Below are 6,626 nucleotides of genomic sequence, written 5' to 3' on the forward strand. Positions count from 1 at the left end.
ATTTATTGATTTCCTAATGGTAAGCTATACTAACATTTCTGGGATAAACATAGTTGTTCATTATTAGCTTTTTCAGAAATATAGTAATGTATTACATTTTGCTCATACTCTCTAGAATTTTAGAATCTCTTATTATTGAAATTAGATGGTATTCTAACTTTACCTTTTTTTTTTTGGCAAAGATGATAAATGTTTGTGTTCATTAGATATCTCTTATAAATTTTCTAGGCCTGGTGGGCTTTGCAGAGTGTAGGGTATAGTTGTATTACTAGTGATTCTACTGATTCAATTTTGTTAATGGTCGCAGGCCTATTCAAATTTTTCATTTTCTTTTGAGGACCCATGGGTGGCTCAGTTGGTTAAGTGGCTGCTTTTGGCTCAGGTCCTGATCCCAGTGTCCTGGGATTGAGTTCTGTATCAGGCTCCTTGCTCAACGGGGGGCCTGCTTCTCCCTCTGCCTGCCTCTCTCTCTCTCTCTCTTTCTCTCATTCTCTCTGACAAGTAAATAATTTTTTTTCATTTTTTTTTCCTGAGACAAGTTTTAGTAGTTGTATGCATGTGTGTGTTTTGGGGGATAGGGGTGGATTGTTGCTTCTGATTTTACAATTTATTTACCTGAAGTTGTTCCATAGGATTCTTACTTTAACCCTATGACTCAGCAATTGCACTACTGGGTATTTACCCTAAAGATACAAACGCAGTGATCCGAAAGGGCATGTGTACCCGAATGTTTATAGCAGCAATGTCTACAATAGCCAAACTATGGAAAGAACCTAGATGTCCATCAACAGATGAATGGATAAAGAAGAGGTGGTATATATACACAATGGAATACTATGCAGCCATCAAAAGAAATGAAATCTTGCCATTTGCGATGACGTGGATGGAACTAGAGGGTATCATGCTTAGTGAAATAAGTCAATCGGAGAAAGACAACTATCATATGATCTCCCTGATATGAGGACGTGGAGATGCAACATGGGGGGGGTTGGGGGATAGGAGAAGAATAAATGAAACAAGATGGGATTGGGAGGGAGACAAACCATAAATGACTCTTAAACTCAGAAAACAAACTGGGGGTTGCTGGGGGGAGGTGGGGTTGGGAGAGGGGGAGGGGGTTATGGACATTGGGGAGGGTATGTGCTATGGTGAGTGCTGTGAAGTGTGTAAACCTGGCGATTCACAGACCTGTACCCCTGGGGATAAAAATACATTATATATTTATTAAAAAAAAAAATTTGGAAGGGGAGGCAAACCATAAGAGACTATGGACTCTGAAAAACAACCTGAGGGTTTTGAAGGGTTGGGGGTGGGAGGTTGGGGGAACCAGGTGGTGGGTAATAGGGAGGGCACGTATTGCATGGAGCACTGGGTATTGTGAAAAAACAATGAATACTGTTACGCTGAAAAAAATAAATAAATTTAAAAAAAAATCTCTAACTTTAGGGCACAGTTGGTTAGGAGGTTACTCTTGATTGCAGTAAGGTCATGATCTCAGAGTCTTGGGATTGAGCCCCACATCAAGACACTTGCCCAGCAGGGAGTCTGCTTGAGGATTCTCTCTCTCTCTCTCTGCCCCACCCTCTGCTCAACTGGGTGTGCTCTCTCTCTCAAATAAATAAATCTTAAAAATAAATAAATAAATAAACAAATAAATAAATAAGTCCTCAACTGTATCTGCATTATGACCTCTTTTTGGTTTCTAAAACTATTCCTCTATCTTTTTCTTGATCAGTCCTAAAATACTTCTTTTTTTTTATTTTATTAGTTCCTACAAATCACTAAATATAGGATTTATTAATCCTCTCTATTTTGTGTTCATTATCATTATTTTCTGTTCTCTTTACATTCCATTCCTTCAAATAATATTTAGGTATATTTTAGTTTTTCTAACATCTTAACTTGGATGCTAGGCTTGTTAATAGTAGACCTTGCTCTTCTACTATGAACATTTAATGCTGATAATTTCTCTCGAGTGTATATTCTCTTGGTAGAATTTTTTTACGGTAGGTTCCAACCTTTATCAATACATAGTGATGATTCTTATCCCCCCAAAATCTGATTTTGCCTTAGAGAGGTACACCAGCCTTCACTTACTTGGTCTTTACCTGCTCTTTTTTTCTTTCCATTCTTTTACTTGCCAGCTTTCTGCATTCTCATATGTTAGATTGCTTACTAACAGCATATAACTCGATTTTATTTTCTTTTTTAAATCCATTATGAAATATGTCAACAAAATAACGTTTTTTCCTTGTATTTACATATCATTTAGGCACCAAATTCAATACATTTGGATTTTGTATTTTATTTTGTTTTTCCCTTTTATCCTTCCTTTTCAATGCTTATTTTTTCTTTTTAAATTTTCTTGTTTTCCATTTATACCTTTGTTTTTAATTCTGCATTTTCCTGCTACTTCATTATTTTTAATCTTTTAGTTATTCCCCATTGGATTATATTGTATTTGATCTACTTCTATCTCTCTCGAGATAATCTCTGTACTCCTTCCCCCAATGTAGAGGACTTAAGAACAATACTTTTCAAACTGTCAGTGGTAAAGAATTTTTTTTTTCAAAATTTTCAACTCTTTATAGACTGATAGAGCTGTAAAATAAAATTGGCACATGTTACTAGAGAAGTGAAATGATAAAATGCACATTAAATACAAGGCTACTTTTTTGGTTCCTAGATTTAGCAGATAAAATTATTCTGTCAAAATGCTTTTACAGTTTCTAAACCCTTACTCTCAATTTCTTGTCACAGATCAGTACAAGACAATTTGTGGACTGGTACTGATCATGGAACATAGTTTGAATGGCACTGACTTTGAATACTTTAATTGCAATTTGTTCTTTCTCCTTCTAACAAAATTGTTGTCAGGCATCAAATGTAATTTTAGTCTACCTTGGTTTTTGACCCTCACATTGCTATTATTTGAACTGTTTCATGTCATTGACATTTGCTTAGACCTGTTCAGACATTTCTCAAATTCATTGTCTTTTTTTAAATCTCAGACCTCCCTTTTGTGCATTTATTCATCCTTCTGAAATACTCCTTTAAAATTTCCTTTAGTGAGGGTAGGTTAGTGGCAAGTTCCTCATCTCAAATGTCTTTATTTCTTCTAAAATCTTTAGTGATGATTTAGTTTGGTATCTAATCCTAAATTGACAGTTCTCTCCTCCCACCAACCCTTTCTCAGAATTTTGAGGATATTCTACAGGCTGCTTATACTCATTATGATATTGCACATTTTGTAAATAATCTTTCTTTTCTCTTTGGCTACTTTTATGTTTTTCTTCCTGCACTTGGTATTTTTAAATATGTTTATAAAATGTCTTGGTGTGGATTTTCTTTTATTTTTCCTAGAAGGACATGTATTTCCTGAGCCTAAATATTATTTTTCATCAATTCCGTGAAATTCTCATTCACTCTATTTGCCAATATTGCCCCATCATATTTTTCTATTGTCTTCTGTGAATCAGATTAGAAAAAATGAGACATTTCTATTCTATCCTTGTCTCTTAGCATCTATGTTTTCTTTTGAACTTCATTTTTTTTTTAATTTCTGTGATGTATTTCTTCTAGTTTCACAGTTCTCTCTACAGTTTTTGTTTTTGTTTTTTAAATTCACACTCTATTTATTGTTTTGTTTCAATGATTATGTTTTATTTATTTATTTATTTTTCTGACACCAGGCACTTTATTAATGAGGAGTCTTGGTTTGGGGAGGGGGTGTTGGGATGCAGAAGAAGCACCCATCTCAGGGGATTTTCCCAGAAATCAAGCTTTCCTCCATGCAGCTTTCGAGGAAACACCGTTGTGGGTGAAATCCCTGGAAGGCAGTGTGCGACTATCAAGCCCCAGGGGTAGGAGATTTGCCCAGGCACAGCTGGTCCCCTGGGACCCCAGGGCTTCGATGCCAGGTTCCATATACATGGCTGGAAAGCGAAAGCTGTACATGCACACAGGCACACCATCGGGGCCCACCAGGAACTTCTCAAAGTTCCAGGCGGCGTCGTTGCAGCCACCAGAGACCAGGTCATGAACTTTGGGTCAGTCCTGAGCACAGTCGAGTCCTTCCTGCGGGCAGGCAGGCCTCTGGCAGGAAGACCAGGAGGGCATGCACCTGCGCGCCTCTCACCTCCCACTTCTCAGAAGGCGTGAGGCTGGGCTTTAGCCAGCCACGGACTGGGATGTGCTTGGGAGAATTCAGAATCCCTTTGCTCTTGGCCTTTTTCGGGCGCTGGAACTGGTGGCAGCGGAAGCCCGGTGGTGGCGGAAGCTGAGCACCACCAGGCCCTGGGGCCTGAGGCGCCGCCTCCGCTGCTTCATCTGGGTGTCATCCCAGACCTATGTGCCTCAAAGCGACACCACATTCTGGAGGAGCAGCATTTTGAGCCTCAAGCAGCCCTGGCTCGTGGGCTCCCTGCTGCGTCAGGCCGCGGGGAGAAGGACTCGGAGCCCAACTAGCGGTGGGCACGGCTTTGCAAGGAGCGTGCATTATGTAGTTTTTATTTCTAGATTACCTGGTTCATTATTCCTCAAGTCTTTGTAATACTTTATGTTATCTTTAATTTTGCGGATATTTGTTAACATCTTTTATTTCTTTAAACGTTTTAAAAGCCTGTTTTTATTCTACATCTATGACTGCAACTGTCGGGAAAACAGGAATTTAATTCTCCTGTCTTGCTTTTGCTGAATAGCACTTGTGGTGCCATTTTTATTAAACTTTTGTAATTTTGGACGGTGAGTTTAGCTTTGGTGGCCGTTTTTTGTGAGAATCATATGGGGCCACCTTTGGGCCTTATTTTGAAAGATAATGTTTTAAAATATAGGTGCCTTGGAAATGTCCTTAACTCATGATTATTTTATGTTAATATGCCTGTATGATTTTTTTGCAAGGTGCATAGTATAAATCTGTTTACTGAAACCATGATGTGAGAGCAAGTTTGTATTTGTAAATTCTTGCAGACTTGTTTCCGTCATAGCGCAGGCCGAGGCAGATGAATACCCTTGTCATATTTATTTGCTTATTTTCCTCAAGTTTCTTCCTGATCTGGAAAGGGGAGTTATAGACAAGTCTAATTCAGCCAACCCCATCTACCGCCCCCCTCCACCCCTCTGATTGCATGGGCCAAATATCATTACCTATATTCTCCAGTAAAATTTGATTTCTGATGTTGGTAGGTATATAACTTTTAGCTTACCATTCTGCCTTTTACTTTTCTCTCTGATTTGGGTCCTTTGGTATTTTTCTTACTTGGGGTGGGGTTGGGCTTAACTGTACATGTAAAATAGTGTTTATTATATTTTTCCAGAATTTCTGGCTGTATTATAGTGAGACATTGTTCAGGATATTTATCTTGCCATAGTGTTATTTGAAATGTAAGCTTATGGTCCAATTCATGTTCTCTTTTTCTGTACTCTAGTCATACTTTACATCTTTCAGTCACTCTAAAATCTTTAGTTACTTTCCAACTCATACTGTTTTTGCTTAGGGTAAGATTAAGCATACTGCAGCTGTAAAAATAAACTCCCAAATTTCAGTGGCTTAGAAAGAATAGATGCTTTTTGTTTACTCACCTAACAACCTGATACGGACATTTCTGGCTGTCAGGTGACTTTCCTTCATGTCGTATTTCAGATATCCAGGCTTCTTCTATCCCATGGGTCATCCAGGGAATAGAAATGACACACACCACTTTCATCTAACTTCTTGGATGCGAGTTAGCCACATAACCACCTGTGGAGGCAAAAGAAGCATAAGAAACACTCCCTTCCCAGTCAGGGCTATATCTAATGAAGATTGCACATTACAGTGGGGAAACTCTCAGTATTGATGTACAGATACTCATTTCTGGGACAGGTGCTTTCGTGTATGATATTCCCTGTGCTTGGACGTTTTCCCCTCACTTACCCTCTCTAACTGACACTCTTTTGTGCTTTGTCACCCAATCACAACCTAGGAAAGCCTTTCTAGATTAAGTGAGGGCCTAATTTCATAAAGACAACCTACTAAATCCTTCAGTCCTTAGCACTTATAAAATTGTAATTGTTGTAATGTCCATGCAATTGTGTCCTCAATCTCTAACTCCCCCACTAAAATAGGCTCTGTAAAGGAAGAGCTCATCTTCCTCCAACCCCTTCACCCCCTCCTTCCATCATGGTATTTCTAGTTCCTTAGTGGCTGGAAAATTGTGAACATGCAATAACTTTGTGTTAATGCATAAAAAAAAAAGAGGTTTATATAAAAAGATCAACAGATTTATAGTGGAGACCATATATAAAAAGATCAACAGATTTATAGTGGAGACCATGACATTCAGTATCATCAAGCTCTTAAATGCTTAGCTTCTACAAGTAAGTTAATCAATCTACATGATAAATTTATGAAGATTAGGTCAACAGAGCAGGTTCTGTGACAAAGCCAAATATGTATTCTTTGTCATTAGGCATCTCACATCTACTTGAGGGGTGGGGGTATTCTAAGCTGGAATATTAAAACTCTCCTCTAAAAATTTTTAAAATTAGTAAAACCTAGATTATGATTATGCCAAGATCTATCAGCTGTGATATTGCCACAAATACTGTATTTTAGCCTTCCTCTTAGAGAATACATGGTTTCTTAT

At 38.2% G+C, this 6,626-nt stretch overlaps 1 pseudogene; it reads right to left on the reverse strand.

The window, feature by feature from the left end:
- Window positions 1-3,777: 3,777 nt before the first annotated feature.
- On the reverse strand, window positions 3,778-5,672 carry LOC123954684 (annotated as a pseudogene).
- Window positions 5,673-6,626: the final 954 nt, after the last annotated feature.

The sequence above is a fragment of the Meles meles genome, chromosome 1 (assembly GCF_922984935.1).
Source record: "Meles meles chromosome 1, mMelMel3.1 paternal haplotype, whole genome shotgun sequence".
NCBI classification, from domain to species: Eukaryota; Metazoa; Chordata; class Mammalia; order Carnivora; family Mustelidae; genus Meles; species Meles meles.